Source organism: Ascaphus truei, chromosome 2 (genome assembly GCF_040206685.1).
Source record: "Ascaphus truei isolate aAscTru1 chromosome 2, aAscTru1.hap1, whole genome shotgun sequence".
In the NCBI taxonomy this organism is placed as follows: domain Eukaryota; kingdom Metazoa; phylum Chordata; class Amphibia; order Anura; family Ascaphidae; genus Ascaphus; species Ascaphus truei.
Window position 1 is genome coordinate 177,363,760 of NC_134484.1, and position 15,096 is coordinate 177,378,855.

Sequence of the window (15,096 nt, forward strand, 5' to 3'; positions counted from 1 at the left end):
TCATGATATCACAATGATCTATTATCACAGTTTGTATTTGAAATGTCTCCATTTATTTTACCATTGCCACATTAAATTGTACCTTTCTTTGGTCAGAGTTCAGTATGTGTTTACCGGTTAGTATTTTTTATTTGCTTGTTACATTATCTTTAGCATGCCATTATTTCCATTACTGCATACTGTAGCAGAGTATGCTACAGAAAGCATTAGTAATAATATCAGTAATATCTCTGTGACAACCACATGCACTTTCATTCTTTGCTCTACAAGGCAATACTAGTCCCCTTCACGTGATGTGCTTTATTTGTTATCATGTCAGTGACGTTAAATGATTCATAATAATATCATTTATCTTAGAAGAATTTCATTGTTCCTTGTCAATAGTTATGCATAAAACACTATTTTGTTTGTTTTTTTCTACATTACCCAGGCACTGTTGTGTTCACAAACTGCACTGTGAGCGATATTGCTTTCAAAATGAAGAATAATTCAATCTTAAAAACACATGCTTCCCAAGACATTACAGTATTTGTTTTCCATACACACATATTATAAATAATAATAACAATCACCATATACAACAGCATGCCCCTCCAGTGCTCTTCTTTTCATTGCTTGATGGAATTCAGGGATAATGTTACACTTTCTTCTCTGCATGTTAATGTGAGATATAGTTGTTAAGAAGTAATGTTCTTTCCGGCTACTTTTGAATAAAGATTCACGCTATAATTAGTTCATGAAAGTTTTGCTTAAATGTTGTTCCAGTGCTGCACAGTTTTCAACATTTTCAAATCTGTTGACACTAAATTCATGTTTGTGTCTAATTACTGTAGTATGTTTCAGCAGTGCAGAACTGGCAAATTTAATTGAGATCCCCAATAAAATACAAATCATAGTTACTGCCAAGGGATCTGCAACACATTCATTGGCCAAGTATTGCTGTCAAATTGTCAAATGTGCTGTTCCACTATTTTTTAATTACATTAAAAAGATATTATTTTAAAGAAAATAGGATATGCCTCCATTGCTATCTTTACTACAGTAATTAAATATGTTGCCTACATTTCAGAGTGATATTTGGATAGCTCTGTCCCCAGAAGAGATCTTCAAAACACTTGTGCGCATTGGCATTCACAATTAATTTAAGACATTCGGGAATGGTGGAAATGTGTTGTTAAATGACCACGAGTAAGACACTTTGGCCCAGATCCACAGCTCTTCGTTATTAACTTAATGAGATGTCAACTTAAGGTAACGCCTCCTTAATTGCTAACGGGTATCTTTAAAACTCACTAACGCTGTGTTAAGTGCTGTTTTTAGCTGTACCGGCCTTGCGTTACTATAATGGATGTTAGTGCTAAAGGTGTTCCCTCTAACAGCGCCTTTCCACAGAGCTCCATAATAGTTAACCCAGGGCTTTACCAATGTGTTTGGACTTAGGCTTTGTGGGGCCCAAGGTAGCACACTGGCAGCGAGGCCCCCCCAGTTAAAAAGTTAAGGGGACTTACATTGACATAATGGCATGTGATGTCACGTTTCCATAGCAATGCGTCATCATAGGAAGAGGCGACGTCATTTAACGTTGGTCGCCATGGTGACATGACACTACAGGAGGAAGACTACTCCGGAAAAGGAAAGACCCCCCTCTCACAAAGGAACACACACACCTCTCTGCTAGTCTGGGGCCCTGCGCTTCCTCCTCTCCCTCTTCTCCTTCCGCCGACGGGATCTAACTTCTGCTCGACCGGAGGGGAGAGCTGAAGGAGGGGTGGCCCTGTGCTCCCCCCTCCAGGTTGGTTGGAAATTGCATCGACAGGAGGAGGGAGAAGAGGGAAAGTAGGGAGTGCAGGCCCCCTGAAGACACAGGGCCAATGCGGCTGCCTTGCATGCCTTACCCTAAGGCTGGACCTGCCTTTGGTATGAGCTATAGGTAGAGTTACTCACCTCCAGACACAGAAATATGGGTTTTGTAGGAGATATTGATAGAGATAGAGAGAGAGAGACTGTGAGGACTCCACTCCTGGCTTTTCTCATAGCCTTGCAGGGTGCTGTTGTTCTCACTAAATTCCCTCTTTGCAATCAACAGCAGCTGTGCGGGCTATCACTGCACCCATGCCTTGTACTCAGTCATAGCAAGATAGGAGAAAGGAAGAGGCACACAAATTGTAGTGCAATCAAATGATTTCAAATGTATTAATGCATCAGACCTAACAATGGTAACGTTTCAGGACAAGCAGTCCCTTCCTCAGACCAACACCTCGAGGTGTTTGGTCTGAAGAAGGGACTGCTTGTCCTGAAATGTTACCATTGTTAGCTCTGATGCATTAATACATTTGAAATCATCTAATTCCACTACAATTTGTGTGCCTCTTCCTTTTTGCTATCTTGCTATTACTTTGGATCCAGATTTGGGACCCCAGGATCAACGGAAGGTGAACACCAAATGTAAACTCCTTGAAAAACTTTTTCTTTAAAGCAGTGGTGTGCCACCTATAATCTCCTTTGTACTCAGTCATTGGAGCAGTGCCCTCACACCCTCCTCCTGGGATTGGCCCGCTGTCCTTTAAATACTGCATTCCCACAATGCTTCTCTGCCGAGCATAATCCTTCTTGGATGTTTCCTGTGTTTTGCCACAAGCCTTCTGGCTTGTTATCCCTTGTTACTAATCCCTGTTGATTATTGTTCCAGTTCATTGTACTCGTTCCTGGTTCCTCATAGCCTGCAGCTTCTTCGCTGAGGCCTGTGTTCCTGGTTCCCTGTGGCCTGCTGCTCTTTCTCCCTTCACAGAGGCCAGCTTTAACTTCCACGCTGAAGCACACCGGAGACCTGCTGTGTGCTATCTCCCTGAAGGCCGCAAACTGCTGCTTCTACCCTTAGCAGAGGTTGCTGTTTGGACCCCGTGGCCTGATGCTCTTTCTCCCTTCGCAGAGGCCAGCTTGAACTCCTGCGCTGAAGCATTTGGTTTTCCAGTGCTGCTTGGCGGTGTGCCCTCTCCGGTCAGCCTTCTCTCTGCTGAACTCTGGTCAGCCTTCTCCTTGCTGAGACCGGTACCATGGGCCATCAACGCCACTCGGCAGACCCCGCTCCCGCCCAGCAGCTACTATGCTGAAGCAGGAGGACCTGCTTGATTTCCTGTTGCCGATTCCTTGCTACGACTACCCGGATGTCTTCTATCCCGACCCTGGTTCGGCCATCGACTGTGCTGTCTTGTCCTACCCCGACTTTGGCTCGTCCAACGACTGCGCTGACCTCTCCAGTCCTGAACCCGGCCTATTTGATTATGAACTTTGCACTCCGGACCAGTCTGTGCGGTCTAAGGTCAGTGATTTCATAACCCAGCCTCAGCCCAATGGTCGGCCCCGGTTTGTAGTGAGCACAGGCGTAAAAGAGACCACTTTACAACTTCTGTCTCTGTGTCTTCCATAACACCATTTACATATATCGTAATCTCCCCAGTATTTATTTGTATGTATAATATATCTGTAAGGGGCTGTGGACACTGACTGGCACTATATAAATAAAAAATACAAATAAAAGACACTGAAAAAAATGCAATATTTTAATATCTCACTTAGTGAGTAGCTTATACCCCAAAGTTTGCACGACTTTTGTGTTTATGGGGAAAATAAGCATAATGTGACGAAAATCAGTAGCCACTTTAATACCCACATCTTTCTGTACTGCAAAATACTCTTTAACGAATCAAACATAAGTACAAAATCATGCTGTATATATTCATTTTATTCTCATTATTAGTTGAATAATGAATTGTTGACATTTGATTTTATTCTTGCACATTGTTATAGTAATTAGATTAAACCTATATTAAATCCAGTATAATTAATTGTTACATACTGCATTGTCAGGTTAATGGAAGTACTACATTATAAACCATTTAACTGTCACTGCTTTATTAGCATACATACAGTATGTTTGTCTGGTTTTAAGGGATTAGAGTGGAAGTTAGAGTGACCCAGGTTAAGAGCTGGGCCCAATACTGCCTAACAGGTCCATACTTTGCAGCGTATTTCTTGTAGGGTTTCAACATTCACTTACACTTTAAGACAGCACCACACTTTGCAAATGGGCAGGGGCCTGTGTGTAATATATATATATATATTCATATCACTTCTGTATTAGTCACTCTTTGAATAAATTCATTTATGTTTTAAGAATCTTTATATTAATGATACACATATTAGTTATTTATAATAAATACACGGGTTTGTTTATTAATTATTTGTTAAGATAATTTGGGCCGAAATGATAAATTATAATATCTTTAATAGGTATCATCCAATATGCTCTAAACATTGGAATAAGTATGGTGAATATATAAGACGGACAAAAATCGTTATGTATATATATTGATGCAATCTACGAATATAACCCTCTCTATTACTGATACAAAAACAAATAAAAATCTATTAATATTTTCATCTCTCTAATAATGGAAATATATGTTCCAGCAAATTATAGGTAGATTAATAAGTCCCCTCTAGAGATTATGAGAAATAATTAATGTAAGTCTGGATATGGTCTATTGGCAACATAGGGTTGCATTATTATATGTATCTCATGTTGCTCCAAAAACGTGGTTACAAACAATATAGAAACTGTTTATTTTAGATATTCAATATATCGAATGTGCTCTGTATTACAAACTAAATTAACTTTCAAATTCAAATTGCCAAATGCACAATAACTGCCATTAAGTGTATGAGTCTTTAAAAACATCCTTAGATGGGGTATATAATTAACCCCCAAATCGGAACACGTTAGTGATTTCCAGTTAAACACATATTTGCTATCTATATATGGCAGGTATTGTGTATATAGGGCCATTGAATAGGAATAAATTGTTATTCAAGTCCCTTGATGTGTCACTATGGTCTAGATATGCCTGCTATATGTTTAATTAATTATATGCCAGCTAAATGAAATATCAGCCAATCGGTCAATAGAGGTAGGTTTAAATACCCAGGGTGGGGATAAGGTAACCATAGCAGCCCCTGACGAAGCCCGAGTGGAGAAACGCGTAGGGCCAGCGTGATTGGAGCAGGGAGAGTGACGCCAAGAGACTGTTCCTAGTGTGAGCTGAACGGAGCTGAACGGAGCATTGGCAGTGAATTACACAGAGGGAAATCTCGCGAGAGCCGTACGAGATCTGATCACCTGATGCGGAAGCACTTGCCGGTGTGAGGAGGTCTGGAAGTCGGCGTTCTATACCACGAGTGTGAGAGACTCGCTAAACACTCTCTACTGCCCGTTTTTAACTTTATCCTTAGATGTTTTATTAAAAGGTTTTACACATATGTTTCTCCTTTTATTCCCTACCCATCCCCCATCACTCTCTACTGCCCGTGGGGGAGAGACCACGCTAGTCAGAGGAGATCTGGACGGAGCTGTAGGAGGTAGTGTGAGTGCAGGGGGTCAGTGACCCGCCTGCATAGGCCAGCTATCCCCTCAGGCCCATAGGAGCATCCCCTGAGTCACAGTAGGCTGCGTACTGCAGGGACGCCCTGTAGTGGAAGTGATTGTCACCCTACTATACATTAGTTAGGGACAAAGCACAGAGTTGCGGCCTGTTGCAGTCATCTGGGACCAGACGGCTGGACACCATGACATCTGGAGGTCAAGGGTCGGAGGCATCGGATCCTTTGTGAAGAGGTACCGGTCACCGCCGTGACCGGAAGGTATATTGTAACAACAAGTGCACCAACACCGGTCATCAGGCGCTGATCCCGCCTTAGGCTAAACTCTTTAGGGACACTAGCGAGTGGCTAGAGGACTGAGCCTATACCACATAATACAATACAAGGACAATACTCTATAAGAGCGTGGCTGAGCCACTATTGTACAGGACAATATTCCCTAGAGGTGTGGCCGAGCCACTATAGTATAAGGACCGTAGCAGTTATAACGGTGTTAGGTATTGCTGCCAAGACTAGCATTATAGTATAAGAATATGTTTTCTGTGATGTCATATAGAGTATAAGGTATGATTGCATAGTAAAACTTTGTTGCATGCACTGTGGTGGTATGTTTCTTGCCCAGGGGAATCTTGCATAACGGGGATCCTGGGTAAGTGGAGGCGCTGCGCTACAATAGTTACCCCAGGCTCCCAGCTAGCGGATGCTCAGATCTCCTGGAACCGCAGGTTGTGTAGTGACCAGTAGTCCCTTTGAGATGCGTCAGAAAAAGGGCTAAATTTGGAGGCGCTGCTGAGAGCTTAGACCTGAGGTGCCCCATATATTTTTCTCAATTGTGCAACAAGTTTTTTTCATCATGTTTGTGCCCTCGCAGCCCGAGGTGCGCAAGTGGGCCCAGCGGCATGAAATTCCCCTGACACGTGCTTTTGGCCTGGGACATGTACCCGCCATCCTCTCCCTAGGCACCGTGACTGACCATGTCAGGAAACTCCCGCTCATGGACACTGCCCGAGTGCAAAACCACTATTACGACCGTTAACAGATTTGGCGCAAAATACTATATGTCACTGAACAGGACATATGCCCCAAAGCCCTGCCCTTAGTACTATTGCTACCCGAGGCTCCCGGCATACACTGTCCAATAGTGCAAATGTATTCCACCGAGCCACTGGTTGCGTCCACACCACAGAGGGGATATCCCGGCTCGTTAGGCGCCGTCACTAGCAGCTCTGACCGCACCCCTGAGAACAGTTTGAACCCTCGATGGCCTGCTGCAATGGGCCTAGGCACTTCGTTCACCCCCTCCGCCATGAGGCCCGCATTAAGTAGAATCAGTATGTCAAGACTAGACGCCTATTCCCCAGCAGGGGGCAGCCTGCTGGATAATGCCTCTATCCCTGTGCTTGCAGAAGCCATCCACCACTCCAGACAGGCCCACCAATACCGGAAGTTAAAGGCATTTTCAGGTGACAAACCCACGTCCCTGGGAGAAGTTGGATTTGAAGAGTGGCTGGATCACACGGAACAGGTACTTCCTGAATGGTCCTGCACCAATGCCATCCGGAGACTGCGTATCGTTGAATGTCTGCGACCCCCAGCGTCCCACATGGTGCACTGCTATCAGGACGACCACCCAGACGCTGATGCGGCGGGCCTCATTTACTGCCTTACCAAGACCTATGGGGTCCCTGTGGATGCCTATGTCCTGATGGCCAAGTTCCATGCTCTGGCTCAGAAAGAGGAGAAATGGTGTCCGACTTCCTTAGACGTCTGCATCTGGATCTGTGGACTCTGGTGAGAAAGGGGGTGGTGCCGAAGGTGGATGCCGACGGACTGCACACCACCCAGCTACTGAGGGGGCTCCTGCCACTGCATCCGGTGTCCGTACATGTCAGTGGCTGCCTCGTACCTGGACAAGCCTTGGCATTTAATGACCTAATGGACCGGGTCCAAGCACATGAGACTGTGCTGCTGGGGCATGACTTAACCCCAGGGAAGAAGGCGTCGAGTGGGAACAAGGACACCAAAAGGTCGGAAGCTAAAGCCGAGACGTCCGAGAGTGGGGACCCCGACAAGGAGGACTCGGAGGCGCCGACAGCTGCCCGGGAACGCCCTGTGTCGGGACGAAACTCGCCACCCGTCCGAGATGATGCCTACCTCAGTCAACTCTGGTGTTATGCTTGTGGAAAGATGGGGCATCTTCGGGCGCGCTGCCCCTCCCTACGGAAAACGGCGTCTCGACCGGCCAAGTCCATGCTGTGTACTCCCCAGGACGGCGGAGCCGTGGCCCAGCCTTCGACGAGTAATCGGATCGGACCAGCCGCCATCGTCTGGGTAGTGATTGAAGGCATCTATGCTTCTGCGTTGATGGATACGGGGTCTCAGGTGACATAGTGTATCGGCCCTTCTACCATCAACACTTACACCGGCTGCCGCTGTTATCTGCTGACTCTTTACAGTTGAGAGGGTTGAGTCACGAAGATTACCCCATCGATGGAGTGGTGAAGGTACATCTGGACATTCCCCAGCTGAACACCGGTAAGCACCACCCCATGGAAGTGGAAGCCTTAGTGTGTCCAGAACCACAAGACCACCCCAGTGCCCCGATAATCATGGGAACCAACACCGACATTGTGCAATCGGTGATCCGCATGTACTTACAAGAAGCGGGCGAAGCCCCATTGCTGGCTCTCGCTACGTGTCCGGCACTACAAGAGGCTTGCGGTAAAATCGCGACTGAAGAGGAGCATGGAATGCTATACAGTCAAGAGTGGGGCGTGACCCAGATCCCTCCCGGGGCAGGGAGAATGATGATCGCGGCCTGCCACTATCCGGATAGACATCCGGAGGATCAGCTATTCTCATTGGAGAGCACGACACGGGATGATCAGCGGCTTGGCTACGAAATATTAGCTTCAGTGAAGAAATGGCCGGGGGAAATTCCGAATAGAACCTGGGTATATGTGCAGAACATCCCTCCGGACCCCATGTGCATTGATCGTCGGCAGCCTCTGGGTAGAATCTATCCCGTGATACCTGAAAAGAAGGCCGTAGAGGAACGGCCGGCGGCCACCACCCATGCAGTAACTCCCCTGTAGGCATTTGACTTCGGAGATTCGCTGCTAACGGAGGACTGGAGAAAAAGACTGCAGTCCAAGCTAGGAGAACGACGAGAGGTGTTCTCCACGAGTGATATGGATGTGGGGTGCAGTCGCAGCGCCCGCCACACCATTCGGATGAATGACACCGCCCCGTTCCGGGAGCGTTCCCGCCGCATAGCTCCCCGAGACGTGGAAGAGGTGCGGAGATAACTAGCAGAAATGGAGAAAGCTGGTATCGTTCAAGGATCACGCAGTCCGTACGCCTCTCCCATCGTGGTGGTCCGCAAGAAGAATGGGACGGTACGTCTATGCGTAGACTATAGGACACTGAACAATCGTACGGTACCTGATCAGTATACCCTCCCACGCATTGAGGACCTTCTGAACGCCTTGACGGGAAGTAAATGGTTCAGTGTACTAGATTTGAGGTCGGGATACTATCAAGTGCCCATGGATCTGGAAGACCAGGAGAGAACAGCCTTCATCTGTCCGCTAGGGTTCTACCAGTTCACCCGCATGCCACAAGGGATTTGCAAGGCCCCTGCCACCTTTCAGAGGTTAATGGAACAGACCCTGGGAGACATGAACCCGCAAGAATGCTTAGTGTACTTGGATGATATTATAGTGTTCGGGAAAACGTTGGAGGAGCATGAGGAGCGGCTAATGAAGGTGTTGGATCGACTTCAGAAGGAGGGACTCAAACTGTCCCTGGATAAATGTAAATTTTGCCGCACGTCCGTGACTTACGTGGGCCACATTGTATCAGCTGAAGGGATATCCACCGACCCAGGGAAGATAGAGGCCGTAGTGAATTGGCCCAGGCCCAGTAACGTCCAAGAACTCTGATCCTTCCTGGGGTTCTGTGGCTACTACCGGCGCTTCGTGGAGGGCTACTCAAGCAAAGCTAAGCTCCCGAATAACCTTTTAAATATCTATCCTGAGGATACGGGCAGGAAAAACATCACGGCGCAAACACTCTTTGGAGAGAAATGGACCCCTGCTTGTGAGCAAGCGTTCTTGAAACTGAAAGCCAGTCTAATGCAGGCCCCAGTACTGGCCTATGCCGATCCTGACCGCGAATACGTGCTACACGTGGATGCCAGTTTTAGTGGACTGGGAGCAGTGTTGCACCAGAAACATGACACAGGGCTCTGCCCCGTGGCGTATGCGAGTCGAAGCTTGACCCCAAGTGAACAGAACTATCCTGTCCACAAGCTGGAGTTCCTAGCCCTCAAATGGGCAGTAGTGGACAAGTTACACGATTACTTGTATGGGGTACAGTTTGAAGTCCGGTCAGACAATGATCCAATGACGTACATTAACACGTCCGCCAAATTAGATGCGACAGGTCACCGGTGGTTGGCGGCGCTGGCCAACTACCATTTCAACCTCAAGTATAAACCAGGGCCACCAACGTAGGGGCCGATGCTTTGTCACGAAGACCGGGGCTCCAGCCTGTCCTGGAGGAGGAGGTGTGGGAAGAAATTCCAGGGCCTGATATACGTGCTCTATGCTCCATAGCCGCAGTAGTCGACGATCAGGTCGCATTCTCGGAGCTAAGAGTAGCCGACTCATTAGAGTGTCAATCCCGTGCTGTCCCTCGGGCCTACCGAGGCTTGGAGGGAATGAACCTTACGGAAGACAAAATTATGTTTTAGCTAGTGCAGCATCAAATTCACGACCCAGTGGTAGAATTAGCTCGCCAAGCCCTGCAGCAAGGAAACCCCTCTATTCTTAAGCAAGCCCCCAGAGAATTGGTGAAACTCTTGTTGAACGAGTTCGGGAAATTCGAACTGGACAATTGCCTCCTGTATCGGGTCATACCCTACCATAATCATCCCGACCGGCGACAGCTATTCCTGCCCAAGATTCTGCGGAATATGGTCCTCAGGGCCCTACACGATGATCATGGCCATCTGGGTGTCGACAAAACATTCGGGTTACTTCGGGACCGATTCTACTGGCCGAAGATGAGAGAATCCGTGGAATTGCATTGCCGACAGTGTACCCGCTGCATACAGAGGAAGACTCTCCCCACTCGGGCTGCCCCCATGGCACATTTGAAAAGCTCCGGCCCCATGGATTTGGTGTGCATGGACTTCTTATGCATCGAGCCAGACTCCCGGGGCATCGGTAATGTACTAGTGATTACGGACCACTACACAAGATACGCCCAAACATTCCCCACCAAAGATCAACGAGCGGTGACTGTGGCTAGAGTATTATGGGAAAAATACTTAATTCATTATGGATTACCGAACCAGGCTACATTCGGATCAAGGCCGAGATTTCGAGAGCACTCTCATTAGAGAACTGCTGAAGTTGCTAAATATAGCTAAGTCACGAACGACCCCGTACCACCCAGAAGGAGATGCTATGCCTGAACGGTTCAACCGCACGCTACTTGACATGCTGGGAACACTAACAGGCTCTCAGAAGACGAGTGGAGCAAGCATGTGGAGGCACTGGTGCATGCATATAACTGTACTCGCCACGAGTCTACCGGGTATACTCCATACTTCGTGATGTTTGGAAGGGAAGCTAGACTGCCCGTGGATGTGCGACTGCGGATATGAACCGATGGGGTATCCAACAGGACGCATTTTCGATATGTACAAAGACTACAAGACAGTCTACAGCAGGCCTATAAATTGGCGGAAAAGACGGCGGCGCAATTAAATGCAAGCAAGAAAAGACGCTATGATCACAAGGTGAGGCATAAAGAGATTCGCCCGGGGGATGCTGTTCTTCTTCGTAATTTAGGCATTCCTGGAAAGCACAAATTGGCTGATCGGTGGAGAAATGGGGTGTATGAGGTAGAATCACAGATGCCTGGCCTCCCAGTGTACCGCATCAAGGATTCAGAAGGCCGGGTAAAGGTATGGCATAGGAATCATCTGCTCCCCATACCTCAAGTAGGGGACAACGAATTGGAAGTGCCCACTGTTTCAATAGATGGAGAAGATGAAAATACAGAGGTTGGCCCAGAGACTGTAATAAATACCACCTCTGAGAATCCTATGGAGGGAACCTCTCAAAGGGGCCTTCTGGCCGCTGGGGCATCTCCCGAAGGAGCTATGGGTAAAGAGCCCCTTGGTCCAACGACAGAGACGCTGACTCCAATGAGCCAGCCGCTAGATCCACAGAGCCCGTGCTTTGTGCCACAAAGAGACTTTGTAGACTCAAGGGCAGAGTTGGAAATGCCAAATGGGAATTGCTACTCTCCAGAGGAGGTAGCTGAAGAACAAATTCGCCGAAGCCAAAGAGCTGGTCAACCTCCAATGAGGATGCTTATGATCAATTTGGGGTACCCCATTATGAGGCTCAGCAGTGGGCTCGCCGCAGAGTACAGTCTGTAGTGGTAATGTTCACTGAACTGTGCAATTTAATATAGAGCAATAAGTAAGATGTACTGTGTTGCGTTATGTTTGGTTATATAACATTCTGTGTATAGTTATGTAGCTGTAGCCCAAGCGGGGACGTTGGATTCTGCAAGGGGGAGAATGTAAGGATGTGTGTTCAGTTGTGTTTGACTCTGTTCAGTGAGAGGCCTGTGGAGTGTCTGCAACAGTGTTGCAGTGTGTCAGAGCAGAGTGAGACAGGCAGTGGCTGATGCAATAGCTGTGTGTCTGTGCAGATTAAGGCAGAGAGGCTCCGTGGAGAAACTACAACTCCCATGAGCTCCTGGGCAGTCACCTGATGTAAAGAACCAATCAGAAGGCTAGGATGACGGGAGCAGGAAAGGGAAGTGTGGGGGAGAGACCACGCTAGTCAGAGGAGATCTGGACGGAGCTGTAGGAGGTAGTGTGAGTGCAGGGGGTCAGTGACCCGCCTGCATAGGCCAGCTATCCCCTCAGGCCCATAGGAGCATCCCCTGAGTGACAGTAGGCTGCTGTACTGCAGGGACGCCCTGTAGTGGAAGTGATTGTCACCCTACTATACATTAGTTAGGGACAAAGCACAGAGTTGCGCCGGTTGCAGTCATCTGGGACCAGACGGCTGGACACCACGACATCTGGAGGTCAAGGTCAGAGGCATCAGATCCTTTGTAAAGAGGTACCGGTCACCGCTGTGACCGGAAGGTATATTGTAACAACAAGTGCACCAACACCGGTCATCAGGCGCTGATCCCGCCTTAGGCTAAACTCTTTAGGGACACTAGCGAGTGGCTAGAAGACTGAGCCTATACCACATAATACAATACAAGGACAATACTCTATAAGAGCGTGGCTGAGCCACTATTGTACAGGACAATATTCCCTAGAGGTGTGGCCGAGCCACTATAGTATAAGGACCGTAGCAGTTATAATGGTGTTAGGTATTGCTGCCAAGACTAGCATTATAGTATAAGAATATGTTATGTGTGATGTCATATAGAGTATAAGGTATGATTGCATAGTAAAACTTTGTTGCACGCACTGTGGTGGTATGTTTCTTGCCCAGGGGAATCTTGCATAACGGGGATCCTGGGTAAGTGGAGGCGCTGCACTAGAATAGTTACCCCAGGCTCCCAGCTAGCGGAGGCTCAGATCTCCTGGAGCCGCAGGTTGTGTACAGTGACCAGTAGTCCCTTTGGGAGGCATCAGAAAAAGGGCTACATATATATGTATATATAATGAATAGACGATACCGTTCTGTGGCTAACGAAATGCTTTAATTTGTGCGAGCTTTCGCGATACACTGATCTCTTCTTCTGGCGGTGTTACAATGAATGAAGCAAGCAAAGGGTTTTTACTTTAAAACAGTGCATACTGGAATGTGATCTGTGAAGTCTATCCCTCCCCCTGTGCAGTATGCATTTTATGACTTGAGGTGTTACATAGTCCCTGAATGTTAGTGATGTAAGAGTAATGTGTGTGTGTGTGTGTGTGTGTGTGTGTGTGTGTGTGTGTGTGTGTGTGTGTGTGTGTGTGTGTGTGTGTGTGTATGTACGCACACACACACACACTGTATATATATTATATATATATATATATATATAATCAAAAAATAAATAGATGATACCGTTCTGTGGCTAACGTATATATATATCTCTTACACATACAAATACTCTTTGTAATTCCATCCCTATATACCAGTAGGGACCACATAGTATCTACAAACACTTTTAGTTATGCCACAACCTCTTACATTTCCACACCTACCCACACCATTGATATACACTCCCACTCCACACACACCTTTTGTAAAGTTCTGTATACACTGTGGGCTATTTACCAATTTATATTTACATACATACACACACACACACACTCTCTTACATCAACAACATTCAGGGACCATTTAACACCTCAAGTCATAAAACGCATCCAAGGGTTGGACCCGCTCCAACCCATCGCACCAAGCAGCATCAAGCAGCACCAGGGTACTGGAGTAACCAGACAGGTACCCAATGTGCACCTACATCTACAGAGGGTAGTGCTACCTCATATTTGGGTGGGACTTCCTGGGACAGGACACCACAGCACCCTCAGTACTGAGTACAGTTGGTATATGTTATATGTATTATTATGTGTGTACAGTAAAGCTTAGTAATATACTTTGTGTGGTCTTCAGTGTGTATTGGTTCCTGTGAGTGGTTTTCCCACCAATACTGGGTCCCTCATAGGTGGAGGCACTGCATGCAAGGAGAAAGAGCTCACCCAAGGCTCCCAGAGGCAGAAGGTTAGGCTTCCTGTGAGCAACAGTTACAGCAGCACGTGTAGTTGCCCGTAGTTTCCTTAGACACAGGGAAAGGGAGCTACATTTGGAGGTGCTGCTGAGATTCAAACCTGGGGAGTCCGAGTTAGCAGAACCAAATTTAGGGAACCATGTTTGTACCCACCAAACAAAAGGTCCATCAGTGAGCTGTGGAGTTCCAAGAATCTCCCCGCCACGTGGTCGCAGTGGGGGATGTCCCGACCGGCACAAACCCACATCAAGTATGCACCTCACAAAGGCGGTTTCCTGGGTTAGCCGAAGCCCGGCCACAAGGCTGCAAGTGGGATTCCCACTGCACGGCCATCCCCTGAGAATAGCCCCAGGCAGAACAAAGCTAATCCAGAGGCAGTACACAGCGGATGGTTGGATTGCCGTAGTCAACACTCGTCAGAAGGCACGGACGTTGAGGAAGTATTACAGAGATTAGCTGACAAATTTGTGCAGTCCTTCCAGAGTCATCACTATTGCAAGGTGAAAGCCTTTTCTGGGGTGCGGCCCACACCGCTGGGAGAAGAAGAGTTTGCAGAGTGCAGAGACCATGCGGTGCAAGTACTGCCAGAATGGACTTGAACAGATGGTATCAAGAGACAGCGAATCGTGGAGTGTCTGCAGCCCCTGGTCGCCAACATAGTGCGATTATATCATGAGTGACATGCCGATGCCCAAGCTCTGATTCGGGCCTTAACCAAAGCCTATGGCACTAAGGACGACCACATTATGTTGCTGGCCCAGTTCCATGCCCTCAAACAACAGGAGGGGAAGAATTATCGGAATTTCTTCGACGGCTGCAGCTGGCGCTGTGGACCCTGCTCAAGGTCATCCGTGTGGCTGATCTAGATGATTATCGAACCAAGCAATTTCT